Source organism: Delphinapterus leucas, chromosome 8, assembly GCF_059928025.1.
Source record: "Delphinapterus leucas isolate spDelLeu-1000000601 "Yukka" chromosome 8, BTC_Dleu_Yukka2, whole genome shotgun sequence".
Classification (NCBI taxonomy): Eukaryota; Metazoa; Chordata; class Mammalia; order Artiodactyla; family Monodontidae; genus Delphinapterus; species Delphinapterus leucas.
In genome coordinates this window covers 15,953,200-15,978,217 of record NC_143136.1, presented here as the reverse complement: position 1 = coordinate 15,978,217, position 25,018 = coordinate 15,953,200, and positions in this window count along the sequence as shown.

Sequence of the window (25,018 nt, the reverse complement as noted above, 5' to 3'; positions counted from 1 at the left end):
AACGGGAGAGGCCACAACAGTGAGAGGCACGCATACCACACACACACACAAAAAAAAATACAACAAACGAATATAACAAAAAAGAAACAGACTCACAGATATAGAAAACAAACTAGTGGTTAACAATGGGGCAAGGTAGGGGTAGGGAATTAAGAGGTATAAACTATTATGTATAAAATAAGCTACAAGAATATATTGTATAACATGGGGAATATAGCCACTATTTTACAATAAAACTGTAAATATTATAAAAGATGTATAAACTAAAAATTGTGAATCACTGTTGAACATCTGTAACTTATAATACTGTACATCAAATATACTTCAGTAAAATAAAGAGCAAGTGAAAACAGAATTAATGTGCTCTGTTTATGGCAATAAGTTCTGGCTCATCATGTAGAGGCAGTGCGGTCTAATGGTTAACAAGTACTCTGCTGCCACGCTGCCTGTGACACTAGCTGTGCAATACCTGGACGAGTTGCTTAACTTTTCTGTTGCCTCAGTTTTCTCCTCTGTGAAATGGGAGAGTAGTATCTACTTCATAGGGTTGTTGTGGAGTTAAAATGAGCTGATAGATGTTAAGCTTCAAACAGTTCTTAGTGCATGGTAAGTACCATAAAAATGTTAAAAAAGAAGCTACCCAAACAGGCCTAAATTGCAGTGGTTCAAAAGATGCTTATTCTACGGAGATTATTATTTCTTTACTGGTAAATAAAAATAATTCAGAACAAAACCTATCTTGACCAGATGATCAAAGTTAACATCAACAGTGATAACTCCATAACTCCAGTTGATCACACATACCCTTGATATGATGTGTTAAGAATGACACTTTCTGTGATATTCCTCTCAAAAACCCATAGCCATCTAATCATGGGATAAAACACAAGGCAAATCCCAATAGAAGGACATTCTACAAAATAGCTAACAAGTACCCCTCAAAACTGTCAACATCATCAAAGAGGTAAAGTCTGAGAAACTGTCACAGCCTAAGTAGATAGGATGACTAAATGTGATATGACATCCTGGAGGGGAGACTGGAACCAAGAAAGAGACATTAGGTAAAGACTGAGGAAGTCTGAATAAGGCATGGACTTGAGTGAATAATCATGTATCAATGTTGGTTCATAAGTTACGATAAATGTGGCATATTAATGAAAGATGTTATTAATAGGCAGAACAGGGTGGAGGAGATGGGAATTCTCTGTGCTATCTTTGCAATTTTTCTGTAAATCTAAAACTCTTCTAGAATTAAAGTTTTTTTTTTTTTTTTAAACGTGGTCAGTTTATGGGGATTTGCAATCACAAGCCACTAAAATTCCCTGGATTAAGACTTATCTGGTCTGGGCTTCCCTGGTGGCTCAGTGGTTAAGAATCCCCCTGCCAATGCAGGGGACACGGGTTCGAGGCCTGGTCCGGGAAGATCCCACATGCCGCGGAGCAACTAAGCCGGTACACCACAACTACTGAGTCTGTGCTCTAGAGCCCGTGAGCCACAACTACTGAAGCCTGTGCACCTAGAGCCCGTGCTCCGCAACAAGAGAAGCCACCGCAATGAGAAGCCTGCGCACCGCAACGAAGAGTAGCCCCCCCTTGAGGCAACTAGAGAAAGCCTGCACGCAGCACCGAAGACCCAATGCAGCCAAACATAAATAAATAAATAAATAAAATTTTAAAAAAAGACATATCTGCTCACTATACATTTGTATCACTTCAAGTAAAATCCATTAAGCAAAGCTGAAAAAACCTTCCAAAGACATCTCATTTAGTAGTTATTGCATTAATACTTATTACAATGTGCAGATCATGGTGATTTTTAAATGTGTATAGAAACAGTGCAACTACTTTAAAGAAAATTCAGAAAAGAGAATTTTTAAATCTCCTATAACCCAACACTTCGGCATAGCTATTACCATCACTGAATTTATTCTTATTAGCAAATGTTTTTACATAGTTGTAATAATAATGCATGTACTTGCTTCACTTTAATTTGATTTATTCATTCAAATTACTATTTATGGTGTCTACTATGTGCCAGACTGTTTTTGAGGTTGGTGATATTAAACAGACAATGACAAAACAAAATGCTTGTCCTCATGAAGCTTATATTCAAGTGTATGTGTATGTGAGTGATATAAAAAAATTAATGAATAAATAATATGATAATAAGTCTAAAGTCCTATGAAGAAAAATATAGTAGGATAGAAAGACAGGGAGTATTGGGGTGTGAACGGATGGTTTGCTTTTTTAAATAAGGTGGCCAGGAAGGCCCATCTAATAAAGTAACATGTGAGCAAAGACCTTAAGGAAGTGAGGGACAGAGCCATGTGGCTCTTCAAGGGAAGAATGCCCTAAGCAAAGTGAACAACCTGTGCAAAGGTCCTGAGGTGGGAGCATAGTCGATGTGTTCCAGGAACAGCAAGGAAGCCAATGGCAGAAGCAGAGTGAGCTAGGGGAAACGACAGGAGATGGGGCCACAGAGGGAGTCAGGGCAGGGATGATCATATAGGGAATTGAAGATCATTTTAATGGTTTTTTAAATTTTTAATTAGAGTAAAATGAGAAGCCATTGAAGGGTTTAGAGCAGAGAGGTACATAATCGATTTAGGTCTGAAAAGAATCACTGTTAGTGCTGTGTGAAGAATAACTTAGAGGACACAAGTTTAGAAGCAGGAAACCTGGGTAGGTGGCTCCAGTTAACAAACCACAGAGAGAAAGGTGCTTGGATTGGATGAGACTGGTTAGATTCCACATGTGAAGTTGAGGCTGATAGGATTTGCTGGTGTGGGGAGAGAAGGTGAGGAAGCATGTTCCAAGGCTTTTGTCCTGAATCCAAAAACCCCAAGCTTATATTTTTTATTCAATAACAATCATTAATTTAACAAATATATAATAAGCATTTTCCCATAATTATAATAATTTTTGTAACCATGACACCTTTCATTTTCTTGCTCAAATATCACATCAGGGATGCTTATTCTGACCATCTGATCTAAAAAATTTCAGTCTCCTCCCCACCTGATGTCCCACTTATGCTTAATTGGTGGGGTCCAGTGCAAATTGAAAATGTGGGAAACTTGTTTAAAACTTATTAAGAATTTTAAGAAGGTTGCCAGCAGAGCATTAAAACAAGAGGGAGGCCCTGATAAGAACAGGGCCCTGTCGCAAGCCCATGAAGCCAGCCCTGCATACGCATGCCATGTATTAAATTCACCGATTTATTTACTGTGTATCCCTCCTCATATTCATGTAAGCCTATGGAGGTAGGGATTTTTGTGTTTTCTTCCCTTGCATATCCCCAACACCTAGAATAGTACCCAGCCTATAGTAGACACTCAATAAATATTTTTGGATAAAGAAATGATTTTTAATGGCTGATTAACTTTTTATCCAACTACTCTACCATAATTTCCTTAAGCATTCTTCCATCAATGGATATTTGGGTAAAATATTTGGCTACTACAAATCACGTGGCAATTAAAATTTTCATCATATAGGGCATCCCTGGTGGCGCAGTGGTTGAGAGTCCGCCTGCCAATGCAGGGGACACGGGTTCATGCCCCGGTCCGGGAAGATCCCACATGCTGTGGAACAGCGAGGCCCAGGAGCCATGGCCACTGAGCCTGCGCGTCTGGAGACTGTGCTCCGCAACGGGAGAGGCCACGGCAGTGAGAGGCCCGTGTACCGCAAAAAAAAAAAAATTTCATCATATAGCCTTTTCTATATTTTGGATTAATTCCACAAAGCCAGTTCTCAGAATTTTTGTAGGCCATTGTCCTCAAAAAATATAATTTACAAAATACTATTAGCTGATGACTTCACATCATATTAAGCATTACTTAGCCTTTGACAATTTGCGTTTTTTTATTTAAGAACACATTTTATCACCCAGGAGAGTGCTTTTGGTCTGTTAACTTTCATGTTTATGAATGAATAAATTTTTTAAAAAAGAAGAATTTTTTTCTCCTCAAGAATGTCATTGTAAGTATTGAAACCATTCCTCTACCTATTGCTTGTTTTAATTTTGTTTCAGTGAGATATCAGTTAAAAAAAGAATAATTAGGTCAATTTTATACTTCATATAATAAATTCATTGCATTTCCTCAGAGGTTTTCTTGTTTCACTGGACTTTTGATGTTTCAATACTTTGTGACTACTTTGTGTTTTGCTGCTTAAACTGTAGTTTATGCAAGAAAATACATGTCTGTTGCTCCTCCCAGGGACTATTAGAAGTTGCATTTTAAAATTTTCAGCTCTTTGTAAGTGTAATTATTAGAGGTACCACCAAAAGAGAAAAGCCGGAGGCTCCAGTTGTTCATAATCCTGTGTATTTGTCATTACTTATGCGGACCTGTGAAGTGTTTAATGCCCCAGAGCTTATACCAGCTGGAAGATTGATTGGTACTACGGTTGGATTTTGTGTCAGCTGACAGTCACTAAGGCCGATCAAGTGTCTACATACCAGAGCTAAACAGAATCAAGTCTAAACAAGATGGGAGACAGGTAAGAAACTCACAAACTCTTGTGTCAACATTTTTTATATAAGAAATTTGAAAATGGCTTTTATGCTCTTAGATTTGCAGATCTTGCAGCAGTATTTTGCAATGCCTTTGTTTTTCTACTCCCATTTTATGATGAAGGTGCTAATACAGAACACAAAGGTCCAACTTGCTTACCCAGGACCATCTGGCAAATTTAGCTAATATCAAAAGCTGTGTTCCTTCTGAAGCCTCTAGGGGGAAATGTGTTTCCTTGCCTATTCCAGCTTCTAGATGCTGCCTGCATTCCTTGGCTCGTGGCCACATCACTCTGAGATCACATCCCCTTTCACTCTGACTCTGACCCGCCTGTGTCTCCCTTGTAAGGACACTAATCTTGGGATGAGGATGTGAACATCTTTAGGGGCCATTATTCTCTTGACCACAGCAGCTCTGCAGCCCCAAAAAGGCTGCTCGCAGTTGGTGACTGGCCCTTAGATTGCAGCTGTCCCAGGCCCCACTTAGCTGCCAAGACCGCTGAGAGGCTCAGTATCTCCCGGTCCTTTATGGTCCTCCAGTGGGCTGCAGTACACCAGTTCGGAAACTTTACCATAAAATGTAAAATAGGGGCTTCCCTGGTGGCGCAGTGGTTGAGAGTCCGCCTGCCGATGCAGGGGACACGGGTTCGTGCCCCGGTCCGGGAGGATCCCACATGCCGCGGAGCGGCTGGGCCCGTGAGCCATGGCCGCTGAGCCTGCGCGTCCGGAGCCTGTGCTCCACAACAGGAGAGGCCACAACAGTGAGAGGCCCGCGTAACGCTAAAAAAAAAAAAAAAAAAAAATTAAAATAATGTAAAGGCAGATTTCTTGTCACAGGGACTGCCAGCACCTGTATTTATTTTCCTGACAAGTTTCTCCTGCAGCAGCCCTCCACCACTGACTAATGGGGGTCGGTGTGTCCCAGCTCCCTCCCCCCTCAGGTGAGTTAATTCTGAGGCACGCGTTCTTTCTCTCTTTGCTCTCAGTGATGGCCGGATTGGCAGTGCACCCCTTAGTGGGTGTGTTTCCTTCCCTGCTTCCTGTTCCTACTCCCCTATTGGTGTTTCCTTGGGATCACCTCTTACCTCAGGGTCTGCTTCTGGGGGAACCCAAGTTAAGATGTGGGGATAAGCTCTGAAAGGGAGGGAGAGCAGGAAAAGAATATTCAGACACATTTGCAAAAGCTTTTCTTGTTGAACCCCTCTTGAAGTACAAACTGGAGGGGGAGGTAATAGGAACTCATAGATATGCTTTAGGGGATTCCAGAGCATGAAGGTTTGTGTCTCACGTTCAGAATGTATCCTGGGGAGATTCCAAACCCTAAAGGCCCAGAGAAGGGAGTAACAACAGTGGTAGGGCAGATCGGTGCAGAGAGACTCACACAGCTCATCCCACCACCCAGTTCCGTGTTGCTCCAGAGCGCTCCAGGAGAGCACGTGAAACTTCCAAAGCCCTGAGTGGGGAGGAGAAGTGTCCGAGAGTTCAGAGGCAGATCCTGGTTGGGAGGGGGAGGGGGCAGGTGGACCTGAGAGCGGAAGTCCCGGCAGCACGGCATTAAGTGCAGCAGGGAGCAAGGAAGGTTGACAGTCATCTGAGCAGGGGCCATGAAGGACCCGCTTGCTCCTCCCCCCCTCCTGCCTCTGCCTTCCTTGAACCCGGATGCCATTCAGGGTGAAAGGAAGCGGAAGAGGAAGAGAACCACAGTCCCGACGTGACTGAGCGGTTACCCCCATAAAAGGTGATTTTTAAAGTGCAAGAGAGGTGACTGAGTTGTTGGCAAAATTAAGTTTGTTCTTTTGCTGTTAATCAAGAAAAATGGGGAGGAGGATGCTTATAAATCCGGAGCATAAAATATTGCACCTACCATTAGAGAAGGTATTTCATTTCCCATTATTTGTTTTAACTGGACCACCATTCATTCACATGGAGCCATGAATATAGCTCTAGGGAACAATAGGTTAATTGGATAATGTGGAGTAACATACACCTGTTAAACCGAAACCAATGTATTTTCCAGTCTTCACACGTGTGTGTGCAGGTATGCTCGTGTACATGCGTGCAAACGTTCCCCTGAGCCGCTGTGCTTTCATGGCTCTAAGGAAGTGGGAGGGTGAGTACCACCCTGGAAAAGAGATGGACTCATGAGGAGTGCAGGTAAAACTAGCCCTACCTGGGAAGGGTCTGAAGGGAGAAGGGGTACGGAAGAATAGGGTGTCACACAGGTGTGTTGTGTCCTGGCTTCCTCTGTTCCTTCACCGGCCAATGAACCTGTGCAGGTGAGGTGGCGCTCCAGAACTTATTAGGCAATGTGAAGGAATTATTGTTGATTTTGTTTGTTATAGTAATAGCAGTGGGGTTAGGGAAAATGTTCTTATCTGCTATAAATGTATCCTGAATTATTATAGGAAAAGAGCGTGATATATTGAATTTGCTTTAATATACTCAAGCAAACATAAAGATAAATAAATACATTCAAAAGTGGGGGAGAGAAGAAGATTGTCACATATATGAAAATTGTTGAAGCTCAATGATAGGAATTCAGCTGTTTGTTATGCTGCTTTCCTTTGTGATCTTTGAAAATGTTCATTTCAGTTGTTAATCTAGAGACAGACTCCATATTGGCATCATTCTTATAAGAATAGCACTAATACTGCTTATATTTTTGAAGGTCTCATTAAGCACTTTAGCTTTGAGGGATTGGATAAAATGATCTTGAATGCAGCTCTTTTATTCATTATTTTTTCTTTACTCTTTTCTTCTTCTCAGACTTCTTTTAAAAACCAAGGAACAGCTAAGGGGGGGCCGGGAGCCCAGGGGGTTCCTTCGGAAACAGGGAGGAAAAGGCTTTCAGTTTGAGTCCTAGGAGTCCTTCTCTCCTGTCTTTCTCTCCAGGCGCTGCTCAGAAGTCAGAGCCCAGAGCCCCATCCTTATCATTCCAGACATCTGTGAGTCATTGCCTCAAAACCCAGAATGAGTGGATCAAGGGAGATGAAGAGCAGAGGTAGGAGATTATCAATTAATGCTCTATGAGCAAAATGGGAAAACAGGAGCGTCCTTTGCAGTGGATTTAAAGACCCGCTTCTCCTCCATACGTGGTCTGTGAAGCTTTTTGTGACTCAGATCTTTTCAAAGAGATGCAGGTCTTGGAGATGGGGCCTCTCGTCACCTGGGGAAGTCGATGAGGCTAAAATTGCCCCCAGTGGAAGCCATTCAAGAGATTGTGCCTTCCAAGCAAACTGCTGCAGGCTCACTTCTAAAACAACTTCTTCCCCCTCCTATCATTTGGCAACCTTTGTATGACAAAGGCAAGGTAAACTGGACTCCTTTTCTCCAAGATGTCTTTGCAGCCTGGGACCCTTTTAATCAAGTCTGTACGGTTGATAGAGTAAAAAAATTTTCTCCTCTGACAAGTCTGCCCTTTGATTAGATGTTATAAAAAATACCTAGGTAGAAAATGTGTTAAATAAAAGCTCTTTCTCTTTGAGCTATGAATCTTCTCTTTGAAGAACAAAAGTAAGGTACAGTATTTTTAATAAAAAGAAAAGCAGCTTCTTGGATGCCACAAATAGGAGTAAATGAAACTGCAATCATGTTGCATTTCTTGCTATGGTTTGTTCTGACGCTTCTAACACAGCAATGAATCCCAGAACTCTAAAGACTGCCTGAATGTTGTGAAATATTAAAGGTATTTGAGTTCCCAACCTAACAGCAGGACTGTCTTAACCTCTAGGGAGAATAAAGGCCAAAGATGGTATAAGTCTATACACACAATAACCACCCCTTCGACTGAAAGAAGAGGTATTACAGATGCCCATGGACTGTGGGGCGTGAGGAGATGGCCCAGCCCCTGAAACTCTTTTGATACTTTGCAAAGATCTTTGTAATGAAAGGCTTCCCAGACCTATATGGGCCAAGCAAGTCCTTGATGTGTTTAATCACCAATTGTGAAATTTGAAAGGAATTTCAAATGAGAACATTTCAGACCCATCGTGAAATTCTCACTCTTTAGCTCTCTGGTTTTATAATCTCTTAAGTATTCTGGCTCCAAGGGGAATTTTTTTAAAGAACTACATTTGATCAGAACAAAGGTGAACAGAAGTAGTACTAGAAGGTCTAGATGTAAATGACTTCAACTCATCTTTGAGTAGCTCCAGGACAGTCACTGTTTTTATTTATGATAAAAAATACATAATATAAAATTTAGCATCTTAACCATTTTTAAGCGTATAGTTCAGTAGTTTTAAGTATTGTTGTGAAACAGATCTCCAGAACTTTTTCATCTTGCAAAACTGAAACTCTATACCCATAACCAGCTCCTCTTCCCCACACCCCCGCCCCTGGTAACCACGATTTTACTTTTTTTTTGAAGTATAGTTGACATACAAAATTATATGTTACAGGTGCACAATATATTGATTCACAATTTTTAGAGGTATACTCCAAAAAAAAAGGTATACTCCATTAATAGTTATTATGAAACATTGGCTATATTCCCCATTTGTACAATATATCCTTATAGTTTATTTTGTACATTGTACCTCTTAATTCTCTATCCCTATAGCTCCTCCCCCCCTTTCATCTCCCCACTGGTAACCACTAGTTTGTTCTCTGCATCTGCAAGTCTATTCCTTTTTTAGTATTCATTAGTTTGTTGTATTTTTTAGATTCCACATAGTATAAGTGATATCATACAGTATTTGTCTTTCTCTGTCTGACTTATTTCACTTAGAATAATACCCTCCAAGTCCATCCATGTTGTTCCAAATAGCAAATTTTTGTCCTTTTTATGTCCATTGTGTATATATACCATACTTTCTTTATCCGTTCATCTGTTGATGGACATTTACGTTGTTTCCATATCTTAGCAATTGTAAATAATGCTGCTATGGACATTGGGGTGCATGTATCTTTTTGAATTAGTGGGTTTTTTGGGGGGGAGGGGGGGATACATACCCAGGAGTGGAAAACTGAGTCATATGGTAGTTCTATTTTTAGTTTTTTGAGAAACCTTCACACTGTTTTCCACATTAACTGCACCAGTTTACATTCTCACCAGTAGTGCACAAGGGTTCCCTTTTCTCCACATCCTCGCCAACCTTTCTTATTTGTCTTCTTGTTGATGATAGCCATTCTGATAGGTGTGAGGTGATTTCTCTTGGTGGTTTTGATTTGCATTTCCCTGATGATTAGCAATTTGAGCATCTTTTCATGTGCCTGTTGACATCTGCATGTCCTCTTTGGAGAAATATCTATTCAGGTCTTCTGCCCATTTTTAATTGGGTTTTTTTTTTTTATGTTGAGTTATATTAGCTGTTTACATATTTTGGATATTAAGCCCTTGTTGGTCATATCATTTGCAAATATTTTCTCCCATTCAATAGGTTGCCTTTTTGTTTCATCAGTGGATTCCTTTGCTGTGCAAAAGTTTTTTTTTTTTTTTGCAGTACGCAGGCCTCTCACGGTTGTGGCCTCTCCCATTGCAGAGCACAGGCTCTGGACGCGCAGGGTCAGCGGCCATGGGTCACAGGCCTAGCTGCTCTGCGGCATGCAGGATCTTCCCAGACCAGGGCACGAACCCGTGTCCCCAGCATCGGTAGGCGGACTCTCAACCAGTGCGCCACCAGGGAAGCCTTGTGAAAAAGCTTTTAAATTTAATTAGATCCCATTTGTTTCTTTTCACTTTTATTTTCACTGCTTTAGGAGACAGATCCAAAAGAATATTGCTACAATTTATATCAAAGAGTGTTCTGCCTATGTTTTCTTCTAGGAGTTTTATGGTTTCCAGTCTTTCATTTAGGTCTTTAATCCATTTTGAGTTTATTTTTGTATTTGGTGTTAGAGAACGTTCTAATTTCATTCTTTTACATACAGCTATCTGGGTTTTTTGTTTTTTTTTTCAGCACCACTTATTGAAGAGACTGTCTTTTCTCCATTGTATATTCTTCCTCCTTTGTTATAGATTAATTGACCATAAGTGCATGGGTTATTTGTGGGCTCTCTCTTTTGTTCCATTAATATATGTGTCTGTTTGTGTGCCAGTACCATACTGTTTTGATGACTGTAGCTTTGTAGTATAGTCCGAAGTCAGGGAGCCTAATTCCTCCAGCTGTCTTCTTCTTTCTCAAGGTTGTTTTGGCTATTTGGGGTCTTTTGCGTTTCCATACAAATTTTAAGATGATTTGTTCTAGTTCTATGAAAAACTCCATTGGTATTTTGATAGGGATTGCACTAAATCTGTAGGTTGCCTTGGTAGTATGGCCATTTTAACAATAATAATTTTTCCAATCCAAGAACATGGTATATCTTTCCAGCTGTTTGTGTCATCTTCAATTTCTTTCATCAGTGTCTTATGGGTTTTCAAATACATGTCTTTTACCTCCTTAGGTAGGTTTATTCCTAGGTATCTTATTATTTTTGATGTGATAGTAAATGGAACTGTGTCCTTAATTTCTCTTTTGATAGTTCATTTTTAGTGTATAGAAATACAGCCAACTTCTGTATATTAATTTTGTGTCCTGCAACTTTACTGATTTCATTGATGAGCTCTAGTAGTTTTCTGGTGGTGTCTTTAGGATTTTCTATGTGTAGTAAGTATCATGTCATCTGCAAACAGTGACGGTTTTACTTCTTCCTTTCCGATTTGGATTCCTTTTGTTTCTTTTTCTTCTCTAATGGTTGTGGCTAGGACTTCCAACACTATGTTGAATAAAAGCGGTGAGAGTGGGTGTCATTGTCTTGTTCCTGATCTTAGAGGATATGCTTTCAACTTTTCACCATTGAGTATGATGTTAGCTGTGGGCTTGTTATACGCATGGCCTTTATTATATTGAGGCATGTTCCCTCTGTGCCCACTTTCTGGAGAGTTTTTATCATAAATGGATATTGAATATTGTCTAAAGCTTTTCTGCATCTATTGAGATGATCGTATGGTTTTTATTCTTCAGTTTGTTAATGTGGTGCATCACACTGATTGATTTGCAGATATTGAAAAATCCACGCATCCCTGGGATAAATCCCACTTGATCATGATGTATGATCCTTTTAATGTATTGTTGGATTTGGTTTGCTAGTATTTTGTTGAGGATTTTTGCATCTCTATTCATCTGTGATATTGAGCTGTAATTTTCTTTTTTTGTGATATCTTTGTCTGGTTTGGGTATCAGTGTGGTGCTGGTGTCACCCCGGAATGAGTAGAATGAGTTCAGAAGCATTCCTTCCTCTGAAATTTTTGGAATAGTTTGAGAAGAATAGGTATTTACTTTTTTCTAAATGTTTGGTAGAATTCACCTGTTAAGCCATCTGGTCCTGGACTTTTATTTGTTGGGAGGAGAGTTTTTAAATTACAGATTCAATTCCATTACTGGTAGTTTGTCTGTTTATATTTTCTATTTAATCCAGTTTTAGGAGATTATACATTTCTAAGAATTTTTCCACTTCTTCTAGGTTGTCCATATTATTGGCATATAGTTGTTCATACTAGTTTCTTATGATCTTTTGTATTTCTGTCACGTTGGCTGTAACTTCTCCTTTTTCATTTCTGATTTTATTGATTTTGGCCCTCTCCTTATTTTTCTTGGTAAGTGTGGCTAAAGGTTTATCAATTTTATTTATTTTTTCAAGGAACCAGCTTTTAGTTTCATTGAGCTTTTTTTTTTTTTTTTAGTCTCTATTTTATTTATTTCTGTTCTGATCTTTATGATTTCTTTCCTTCTACTAACTTTGGGTTTTGTTTGTTCTTCTTTCTCTGGTTCCTTCAGGTGTAAGGTTAGGTCACTTATTTGAGACTTTCCTTGTTTCCTGAGGTAAGCTTGTATCACTATAAACTTCCCTCTTAGAACTGCTTTTGCTGCATCCCATAGGTTTTGGCTTGTCGTGTTTTCATTTGTCTCTAAGTATTTTTTTTATTTCCTATTTGATTTCTTCAGTGATCCATCGGTTGCTTAGTAGCATATTGTTTAGCCTCCACATGTTTATTTTTTGCACATTTTTACCTCGTAGTTGATTTCTAGTCTTACAGCATTGTGGTTGGAAAAGACGCTTGATATAATTTCAATTGTCTTAAACTTACTGAGTTTGTTTTGTGGCCTAGCATGTGATCTATCCTGGAGAATATTCCATGTGCATTTGAAAAGAATGTGTATTCAGTTGCCTTTGGATGGAATGCTCTCTATATATCAGTTAAGTTCACCTGGTCTAATGTGTCATTTAAGGCCAGTGTTTCTTTATTGATTTCTCTGTCTGGATAATCTGTCCATTGATGTAAGTGAGGTGTTAAAATCTCCCACTATTATTGTGTTACTGTCGATTTCTCCCTTTATGTCCGTTAATATTTGCTTTATGTACTTAGGTGCTTCTGTGTTGGGTGCATATATATTTATAATTGTTATATCTTCTTCTTGGATTGATCCCTTGATCATTATGTAGTGTCCTTCTTTGTCTCTTGTAACAGTCTTTATTTAAAAATCTATTTTGTCCAGTATAAGTATCACTACCTGGCTTTCTTTTGATTTTCATTTGCAACCACCATTCTATTGTACTTTTTAAAAAAAATATTTATTTATTTATTTTGCTGCACTAGGTCTTAGTTGCAGCACTCGGGATCTTCACTGTGGTGTGTGGGATCCTTTAGTTACGGCATGCGGGATCTAGTTCCCTAACCAGGGATTGAACCAGGGCCTCCTGCATTGGGAGCCTGGAGTCTTAACCATTGGATCACCAGGGAAGTCCCTATTGTACTTTTAATTTCTATGAATTTAACAACTTTAGATACCTCATACAAGTGGAATTATATAGTATATATCTTTTTGTGACTGACCTATTTCACTTAGCATAATGTCCTCAGGGTTCATCCTTATTGTAGCATGTGTCAGGATTTCCTTCCGTTTTAAGGTTGTATAATATTCTGTTATATGTATGAACCACATTTTGTATATCTATTCATCTGTCAATAGACATTTGGGCTGCTTCTACATCTTGGCCATTGTGAATAGTGCTTCTATGAACATGGGGATACAACATCTCTTCAAGATTCTGCTTTCAATTCTTTAGAAATATACCCAGAAGTAGGATTGCTGGCTCATATGGTAGTTTTTTTTTTAATTTTTTGAGGAAACTATTTGTGTTCCATAGTTGTTCCACTTTACCCACCAACAGTGCACAAAAATTCCAATTTCTTCACATCCACATAATAACCAATACTTGTTATTGCTTTTTTTTAATGGTAGAAATTTCTGTTTTTGCTTTTTTTTTTTATGGTAGCCATTCTAATGGGTATGAGGTGATATATTATTGTGGTTTTGATTTGCATTTCACTGATAATTAGTGATGTTAAGCATCTTTTCATATACTTGTTGCCCATTTGTATATCATCTTTGCAGAAATGTCTATTCAAGTCATTTGTCCATTTTTAAACTGGATTATTTGATTTTTATTGTTAAGTTGTAGAAGTTCTTTATATATTCTGGATATTAATCCCTTTTCAGATATATAATTTGCAAGTATTTACTCTCATTATAGGTTGCATTTTCATGCTATGGTTGTATCATTTGATACACAATAGCTTGACGTAGTTTAAGTTTGATGTAGTTTCATTTGCCTATTATGCTTTTGCTGCCTGTGCTTTGGTGTCATATCCAAGAAATCATTGCTACATCCAATGTCATGAAGGTTTCCCCTTTCTTCTTCTAGGATTTTTACAGTTTTAGGTCTTATATTTAAGACTTTAATCCATTTTGATTAAATTTTGTATATGGTGCAGTATAAGGGTCCAACTTCTATCTTTTGTATGTGCATATCCAGTTCTCCCAACACCATTTGTTGAAGAGACTGTCCTCTACCCCCTGGCTGGTCTTGGCACCTTTGACAAAGATCATTTGGCCATATAAGAGGATTTATTCCTGGGCTCTTTATTCTATTCCATTGGTCTACTTGTCTGTCTTTATGCCAATACCACACTGCTTTTAATACTGTAGCTTTGTAATATATTTTGAAATCAAGACATGTGGACCTCCAACTTTGCTCTTATTTTTCAAAATTGTTTTGGTTATTCAGGATGCTTTTAGATCCCATATGAATTTTTTTGTTTGTTTGTTTGTTTGCAGTAAGCGGGCCTCTCACTTCTGTGGCCTCTCCCATTGCGGGAGCACAGGCTCCGGACGCACAGGCTTAGCGTCCATGGCTCACGGGCCTAGCTGCTCCGCGGCATGTGGGATCCTCCCGGACCGGGGCATGAACCCGTGTCCCCTGCATCAGCAGGCGGACTCTCAACCACTGCACCACCAGGGAAGCCCCCCATATGAATTTTAGAATGAATTTATTTCTTGAAGAATTCCATTGGGATTTTGATAGGGATTGCATTGACAGTCACTGTTCTTTAATAAATGTAATGAAAAATCTCAAAAAAGTAGTGAAAGCTACTGAAGCAGTAGACAGAAGCTTGATAACTAGAAGCTTATATAATTTTTCTCAGCCTCTTTGTAAAATAAAACTGTCACAGTGGAAGATTATGCAAGTAAATACATTTGTCTTAGTTTGTCTTTTCCTCACATCTAAATAGATAGCTTAAATGGTCCCGTAGAAAGAAATGAGAGAATCAGTTGATTCCTTTGAGCATAGTGGTCATAATAATAATAATAATAATAGAGATTATAAAAGTATCATATAATTTATTTAGCTTTTATGTTGTAAAAAGCATTTACTTTCCACTATCTCCCTTTATTTTAGTCCCAAGCAGCATTTTCCAATGTTATAGCTCATTTTCCTCATTAAAAAAAAAAAAAGGTTTTGTGATCATATAATTTGGGAAGCATTGCAAACTACATTCTTCTATACTCTGCACTGAGAGATTCATTATTAAAAGCTCCAAGAAGTCCTGCTGCAAATAGTAAAGAAATCAGTTCAATGTTGTATAAACCAGTGTTTACCAAACTTTTATGGCTGCAGTTTTCTTCTTAGTAAACCTATTAGTATCCCATGAATCTAAGGTATGACTAAAAATACTTGGAGCAGAGAATTTAAATGAACAGTTTTTAAATGCTGCTTTGTAAACACTGAGATTATTCAAAGTGGTGCAGGAAATAGGATGCATAGGGCAAGGGAGCATATCTGTCATCATAGGAACTGAGTTCTCCCTAATGCCTATAAGGAGCTAAAGCTGGGAGTGAGATTCAGCATGCACAGAGACCTGGGTGTGTTTGTAATAACTTCCATATGCTATTTATATCATCTACATGAAGCCATGTACCATCCTATTTGCAGCAATGCCCTTGCTGAAAAAGAAGAAATGGATTCTGAGGTTATATTGAGCCAAGCCAGACCTGCACTATTAGGCAAGATCTGCTTAATCACATCTTGCCATGACGATGATTTTGTAGTATTTTCTATAAAGGGAAATAAGAGATAAATCACCCTTCCTCTAGCTTGGTTAATCATAATTGGTTGTTTATATATTTTTCTCCGTGTCCATGATACATCCTTCTTCCTAATTTATTTGAAGAATAGCTTCTTCCAAAACATGGTAAGAGTTCAAAAACCTTTAAATGATGTATTATTTATCTGTCTGGCCACACAGCTTCATTCCTTCAGAGTCATTATTGACTCATTCCTACCGAGTCATTAAATCCATCAATAGCACATTCACTGACTTAATAAAAAGCAGATTTGACATTTAGCAGACTGAGGCAGCTTAAAGGACAAATCCATTAGGTTTTATCACATCCACTACCAGCATGCAGGGGCAGGGTGCTCACTTCAACCCAGGGGCAAATCTACGGGCCTGAAGCTCATACAGTTTTGGAGGCCCTTTTTAAGAAAAGTAATTCAAATTATCAGATAAGAAATTAAATATTTATTTAGAATTATAATAAAAACCAACACCATAATAGCAAAATATTTAAAGCTGACGAATTCTGGGAAGATCTCAAAATTTAGAAAATATTTTTTGATAATTAGCTATCCGATACACCAAATAAAATTATTGTCTGCATGTGTTTGATTAACTCTTCTTGCACCAATGATTTTGTCATACTTTCTACTATGAGAACGGGAGGAATCAGACTTCCCTGTAGCATGATGGGTCGAATGATGTTTTTTATGATTGATAATGTGGAAAGCTTTCTTTTGGCTTCACCACTTATTATTGGTATTGGCATGTACATTTTTAGGATTGTTGTCAATTTTAGGAAAAATTCACTCAAATGTCTTTGGTGTCCCTGATGTTGTACCATATTATGAGGGTCATGTTGGACCCTGAACTTTCATTTTACAAGGTAGAATAGGCTGGTATAGTGAGTGGTGGGATCATTCCTAAAATTTGTTCTTGCACTCGGGCAGCTAGCAGTAACTAAACTATACATGGAAGAGGCCGTGGACCACAAAAATATTACACTAAACAAGAACTACACGTAACCTCATCAGCTTCCTTAGTCAGGGTCCAAAAGTACCCGTGGCTCCTCCTTCCATGCCACCAACACAAGGGAAATACGACTGAGGAGAAGTTGAAAGAGACAGCGTTCTCAACCATTTGTAGTTAAAATATTGTACTCCTTAAATTTTACAAGAACATATGGCCGTGGAAGCACTTACAAGTTCAAGTGTGGAGCCCTGAAACTTAAGCTTTATGAGTCTCATGGTAAATCCACCTCTCAATTTTCTTCCACTCAAATTTTCTCCCACCAGAGCTGCTGCTGTTTCTTTAGGAAGGACGTGTGTTTGCTTCTTGAACTTAAGGACCAGATCTGTAAAAAATATAAGGCAAGCAAACAGGAGGCATGTATATGACTGTTTCCCAGCTGACCAGTTTATTGCTTTTAATAGAACAATTACTTGGCATCATGTGGATCAGTGACGTTTACATCTGGCACTAGATTAAAACTGTCTGCATAGCTTTGTAAAATACACACTTTCCTTGGCCACAAACCCAGAAATTCTGATTCTGTAGACCTAGGATGAGGCCCAGGAATCTCCAATTTTCAAGTCTCCCCGTTGATTCTCATGTGCTGCCAAGTGTGAGAACCACTGATGTAGACAAAACATTTGGATGAACGCCTGTGCCCACGAAGCTCCACAGTCCCCAATAAAGGGTACGCTTACAAAGGGGCTTTTGATTTGGTGTAAGCAGGAGTGGTGAGTTCCCCATCAAATTAACTGGACCAGCACTTAGTAAGGAGGTGATGAGAGGATTTGTATTAGCCCAGGCTTTTTTTGCGGGGGGCACATGGAAAAACCTACTTCAAATGAGTTTAGACATAGAAAGGAACTTATTGGCCGCCGTGGCTGACAGGCCCATTTCAGGCATGGCTGAATTGAGGTTTAAAATAGCCTTACACAGAGCATTTGCCACAGAGAGAAAGCACCCTGTCAATAGTATGTCTGAAGTCTTGGAGTAGAGTTTTATTGCCATGGTTGGGTGTGTCCATTTCTGACACAGTCGCTCTATCCAGATTGACTGATTGGCCAGACCTGGGCCACAGGACCTCCTCAAGCACACAGGGGTTGGGTCAGCCTCAACCCACGTGACCTGAGCAAGGGAGTGGTGTTCCCCCAGGGAAAATCAGGGTTGCAGGCAGAAACAACTGATGAACGGGTGGTGGGCTCAAAGACCTCTCAAACCACTTCCAACTGGGGGCAGACTTGCTTTGTCTTTGCTGCATTCTCTGACCTGCCCAGCGTTTGGTGTCATGCATGTCTGACACCCTGCTCCTGACAAATAGGGTGGGGTGCTATGGAACCTGTCTGGTGATCTGCAGGTTTCTACCTACTCTCTGGGTGAGGTTCCCGCAGGCAGTGTTGTAACAAAGTCAGGCTGTGAATCACATGAGCCTCAGTACGGAGGTAGAGTCAAGATCCAAAGCCATGGAAGGCAGAGTCAGCAGAAGATGAAAAGAGGACGTTTCCAAGTGCTTGGAGCTGTGGATCCTAAGATAATTTTTGAGCAAAAGTTAAGGACGGCTGAAGTAACCTACAAAGCCATTTCCCATAGCCACAGTGGGACACAGCACAGCTAACCACAGGCTCAGCTTACCAGACATGTTTCTCCATAATGAGGTAGATGCTTTTTGCATTTAACTATCACAGGTCAGTGGTGATGTAGATACAGAGATGTGCAACCCGGATTTCCCTCAGGGCAGGTTCACTGCTCAGCTGTGGGGAGTGTGGTCAGCTGATGGCTCCTTCAGGGTCTGCCTGGATTGCAAACAGCAGCTGGGTCTGAGACCATGCCCGTCCTGGGGCAGCCCACTTCTAGAGATGGGGTATAAAGGACCAGCCATTTCAGTCCAAAGGGGGACAACATGATTAGGCAGTATTTGCTCTAGAGCTCCCCACTGGTCCAGGGGCTGTATCAGGCATTACGGTTCATCTTCTTCCTCTGCCAGTTCTTCCCACATGCTTTCACAGGTACTGATATCTATAAAGATCTCACACCCCAAACTTTGTTTCAACATCTGCTTCTGGAAAACCCAACCTGTGATAAGTATCATTAGGTTACATTATAACTGGCCTGATAAAAGTAGGAGGAAACATTAAACATGCCAACTACTTTTTAAATAGTAAAAAAAGACACAAGCCTTTTTTGGATTCCTTCTCTTTTCCTTAAAAAAAAAAATAAATTAAGGATATCACATTTAAAAACCTAAACGGTTTATATGCACAGTAATAAAATATAACATAAAGTGGTTGATTCTAAGTTGGTGGTTCTTATATGCAGATTTTCCCTCTCAGTTCTTTTTATCGGCTTCTCTTAAGAATCAAAGTAGAACATTTTCTTTGATTTTGCCAAAATTTGAGGACCAACAAAAAGAAATTGTACAGAGAAAAAGGTCTAGTTTAGTCAAATATCTGAGTAGTAAGGATCATTCTCGTCATCATATGTTTTCAACTAACATTTTTAAGTTAAAATAAGATTAAACTCAAAACCTCAACTTTTTGAAGCACAGTATAATTTTTCATTAATAAAGGCATATTAGTATCTCAAAAAACTTCTGCATGATGATTTTGAACCTCAGTTTTATTTCATTACAGCTGTGGAGAGTAGCCAGTTAGCAGAGGCCTGTACCTTTTAGAATCTCTGTTAAGTTACTTTCTATAAATGGGGTAACGCATCATAACAGACTTTAAAATTTTTGATTTTTAAAAAATCCAAGCAATAAAGCACATAGGTAAAAAATTCAAACAGTTCAGAAAAACTTATAATGAGAAAGGACCAGTCCCCACACTACCGCTCCTTATTTCCAGCCTGTCTCTCCAGAAGCAGCCATGGTTAATCATTTATGTTGTAAGTTCTGTTAGTGGTTACCTAATGCATCTCTAAATTACATATTTACATTACCACTTCTTGATCTGTCGACTTGGGATATTAAATATTGATTTTCTGCTATCACGGGTGAGGATTTAGCTCCCGCATTGTTCCAGTTTTTATTTTCATATTGCTATTTGTAGTTTTTTATAACTGTAGATAGTGTTCTTAAAATTTCTTACCCCCTCGGCTTTCACAAGTCCGTTTGATTGCTCATCTTTTACGCTGAGGATGCTAACACCCCTACCCTTCCTTCTACCTCTCTTCCCTCCCTTATTTCCTGACCTCTGTTAGTTGTTCTTCAACCTTTATATTGTCAGTGTTGATTATTTTATAATCTGTTTTGTAATCATAATTAAGCCTCCTGTGCTTTGTCTATAGGTTGATTCTGTGTGTTGAGGTAAAAAAACAAAACACAACAAAATAGTGTTTACTCTTTTATGAGTGATGACTCTGGTTTATCACAGAGCCAAATAATGGCAATAAACACACCTCTCTCTGTGGGTCCACTGTCACGACCCTTGAATCTCTCAAAGGGAAATGTTCTAGGCATCAACATCAAATGTCTTCTCCTTTTTTTTTTTTTTTTTTTTTGCGGTACGCGGGCCTCTCACGGTTGTGGCCTCTCCCGTTGCACAGCACAGGCTCCGGACGCGCAGGCTCAGCGACCATGGCTCACGGGCCCAGCCGCTCCGCGGCATGTGGGATCTTCCCAGACCGGGGCACGAACCCGTGTCCCCTGCATCGGCAGGCGGACTCTCAACCACTGCGCCACCAGGGAAGCCCTCTCCTTATATTCTATCAGTTATTCAAAACCAGACCCCAGTTTAGCTGCTGCATATTTGAATCACAACTTTTATTGATGTTTCCCTGGTTTCTAATTGCTTTTTCTATTGTTATATTGCTAGTGAATGAAAAATAACATGCCTTATTCACTGTATCCTGAGTATCTTATTTATTCTGTTGATTTGATTTTTTCTTCTCTTCCTTCTTCTACTTATTGGGGAATGTCTCCTTGGAGTCCTATGATTTCACATTCTAATTTGGACTGATTTTTTTCAGAATAGCTGCTCAGCTGTCACCTTGAAATTTGTTTTCATTAGATTCCTTTTTAGTGACATGGTTTCTTGTATCCTGTATTATCCTCTTTCTTGGTGTTCATCTTCAAGTAAATTCTTCAGAAATAGATAGTACAAATAAACTCTGCAAGTTCTTACATGTTGAAAAAAAGGAAAATGACCATTTCCTATTCAAAGTCCTTGGCTTTTGCATGGTACTCTTTGTTCAAAGTTAGTTTTCCTCAGAAATTTGCTGCTGAGAAGGCTAATGCAGTTGACTTTCATTTCCTGTGGGTTAGCTGTTGTTTCTCTCTGGAAGACTTAGAATATTTTTACGTTCTTTGTGCTCTGAGATCTCACAATGATATATTTGAGTCTGGGTCTTTAAATTATTTTACTAAGAAATATTTAAGACATATGAGGGGGCATAAAGAATAATACAATGGAAATAAAACACTGGACATGTCTTCTTTGTTTCACTTGGTTTCCTTGGTTTCTTAAGTCCCTTTATTAGAATTTTCACTAATTGAATGGATTAATCCTCTGTATCTCTTTTTTTCCCCCTCCTATTGTCTGTTTCTTTGGGATTTTGTTTTTATTATTATTATTCTTTTCTGGGGAAAATTCCTTGATTTTATTTTCCACTATTACATTGATTTTATAATTTTTATTACCAAATTTTCTTATTTCAAGGAGCTTGTTCTTGTTGTTTTTTTCTAATTGAGATACAATTGACATATAACATGGCATTTGTTTAAGGTGTACAACATAATGATTTGATAATTATGATATTATAATGATTTGATTGCAAAATGATTACCACAGTAAGTTTAGTTAACATCTGTACTACACAGTTATAATTCTTTTTCTTGTGATGAGAACTTTTACGATTCAATCTCTTAGCAGCTTTCAAATATGCAATAAAGTATTATTAACTATGGTCACCATGCTGTACATTACATCTTCATGACTTATTTATCTTATAACTGGAAGTTTAGTTCTTATTTTGTGAGGGCCCCTTTATATACATACTTTTTATGAGTGCCATGTGTTATAGACTCTCTGAAGATACTAATAGAGATATTTTGAAAGGGCTCTTATATTACCTGAATTATTATTATTATTTTAAATAAATTTATTTATTTATGGCTGTGTTGGGTCTTCGTTGCTGCGTGCAGGCTTTCTCTAGCTGCTGCAAGCGGGGGCTACTCTACTTTGCAGTGTGCGGGCTTCTCATTGCAGTGGCTTCTCTTGTTGCAAAGCACAGGCTCTAGGCATGCGGGTTTCAGTAGTTGTGGCACACAGGCTCAGTAGTTGTGGCGCACGTGCTTAGGTGCTCCATGGCATGTGGGATCTTCCCAGACCAGGGCTCGAGCCTGTGTCCCTTGCATTAGCAGGTGAATTCTTAACCACTGTGCTACCAGGGAAATCCCTGAATTATTTTTATTTTCTCCAAGATCAACCTTCCAGTCTAATAGAAAGGCTGAATAGGAGATGTGTGTATGCACGTGAAACTTGTAGACTGGTGGGATGTGGTCTAGGAGGTGACTTTTCCCTGGAGACCCACCAAATGGCAAAATATGGAAAATCCCTGTTTGTCGCCTGGTTCTCAGCTGATAGTTCACTATATTTCTTTAGAGGAGAAACCTTGAGTTTTTCCCCTGGGCATCAATGCCAAATGGCATGTCTACTGTAAGTGGGAATGAGAGAGGTGTGTGAGGAGTTACCTACCTTGTACTCAGCTTTCAGTTTATCCCTATATTTTCAGCTCCCCCCAGCCCTCTATCCTATCTATCACACCTGCACAGAGAACCGCACTGGACCCCTGTTGCAAAGATGGGTTCCCTTCTTCACTGCCGCCACCTCCTAGAGTACTCTAGACCGCAGCCTCCTTAGCCACTTAAAAAAATATATCAGCTTCTATCTGCTCCTGTCTTCCAGAAATTTGTTTATATCTCTCATCTGTGAAGGTCACTCTCTAAATAGTTTTGCTTTTATTCTCTTTTAAATTTCTGTACTATTATTTAATGAGATTTCCAGAGAGAAGGGAGTAAAGTATGTGCACTTAAAAGGAAACCATAAATAAAAGGAAAAGATAGCTACAGACTGAGAGAAAATATTTGCAAAAACTGTGACTGACAAGGGGTTAATTTCCAAAATATACAAATAGCTCATATAACTCAATATCAAAAAAACAATCCAATCAAAATTGGGCAGGAGACTTAAATAAACATTTCTCCAAAGAAGACATACAAATGGCCAACAGGCACATGAAAAGATGTTCAACATTGCTAATAATTAGAGAAATGCAAATCAAAACTACAATGAGCTATCACTTCTCACTGGTCAGAATGGCCATCATTAAAAAGTCTACAAATAATAAATGCTGGAGAGGCTGTGGAGAAAAGGGAACCCTCCTACATTATTGTTGGGAATGTAAACTGGTGCAGCCTCTATGGAAAACAGTATGGAGGTTCCTTAAAAAACTAAAAATAGAGGTGCCATATGATTCAGCAATCCCACTCCTGGGCATATATCAGGAGAAAAGAATGGGTAAAGAATATGTGGTACATGTATACAATGGAATATTACTGAATCATAAAAAAGAATGACATATTGGCATTTGCAACAATGTGGATGGACCTAGAGAATATCATACTAAGTGAAGTAAGTTAGACAAAGACAAATATCATATGATATCACTTATATGTGGAATCTAAAAAATAATACAAATGACCTTATTTACAAAGCAGAAACAGACTCACAGATATAGAAAACAAACTTATGGTTACCAGAAAGGGATGGGGGAGGGATAAATTAGGAATTTGGGATCAATAGATACACACTGCTATAAAATAGATAAACAACAAAGATTTACTGTATAGCACAGAGAACTATATTCAATATCTTGTAATAACCTATAATGGAAAAGAAAATGAAAAAATATGTATATATCTGAATCACTTTGCTGTACACCTGAAACTAACACAATATTGTAAATCAACTATACTTCAGTTAAAAAAAAAATGTGTGCTTAAAATGTGGATGCCTCTTTGAATCCAGAAAAGTAAGGGTTTTCCATCCTGCCCTTGATTTAAAAACTTATACACATTCATTGTAGAAAATCTAGCAAGTTTATGACACGTTTCTCCCAAAGGACCATACAAGGATAAACTTCTATATCACTGAAATATAAAACAATGAAGATACCAAACCCAGTTGGATCTGGATGGCCATAGAGGAGAGAAGAGTTCTCATTTATTGAATGCTTCTTTGTGCCTGATACTTGACAGAACTTGCCTCATTGAATACTATTTTCAGATGAAGAAATGGAGACAGTCAAAAGGTTTACCACAAGGTCACAGCTAGTAAATGGCAATTCTGTTTCAAAACCTTGTTCCGTCGGATACCTACACCATGCACCTTTACCACGAGGGGCCAAAAGCTGGTACAAAGTATGAATGATGCCAACAGAGGCAATTTCTGAGCATAAAATAAAGACCTAAATATCTAGTTCAGTGGCCCATGTGTACAGCAGAGGTGATCAGGAAATTGGTTTTTTTGGCTTTTTAAGTGTTGTTCTGTATATTTTCTTTCTTTTTTATTAAATTTTTTTGATGTGGACCCTTTTAAAGTCTTCATTGAATTTGTTACAACATTGCCTCTGTTCTGTCTTTTGGCTTTTTGGCAATGAGGCATGTTGGACCCCAGTTCCCCAACCAGGGATCAAACCCTCCCCACCTCCCAATTGGAAGGCGAAGTCCCAACCACTGGACCGCCAGGGAAGTCCCAGGAAGTTATTTGCGAGAAGGGACTTGAGAATTCACTCCTCTGAGACTGAACATCTCAAGGGAGCTGGTTTAATTGACTCTCCTGTGGTAAAACGGCTGTTGTCTTCTATGTTAGTTCTACCCTTGAGAGGCTCTACTGAACTCTGCCCTCAGCAGATGCATTTTAATCATGTTGGCACTTGAGTTTCAGAGAAAAGAAATCATTAATTAAAATGTAAATCATTGAACACCCATAGCACATGTAGGATTCTACTATGGGAACATCAGTAAATAGACGATTTATTAATCAATTAGTGTTACAAATCCAAGGCATACTGACAAATAATATTAGTCATGTAATTTTTTTAAAAAAAGATGGAAC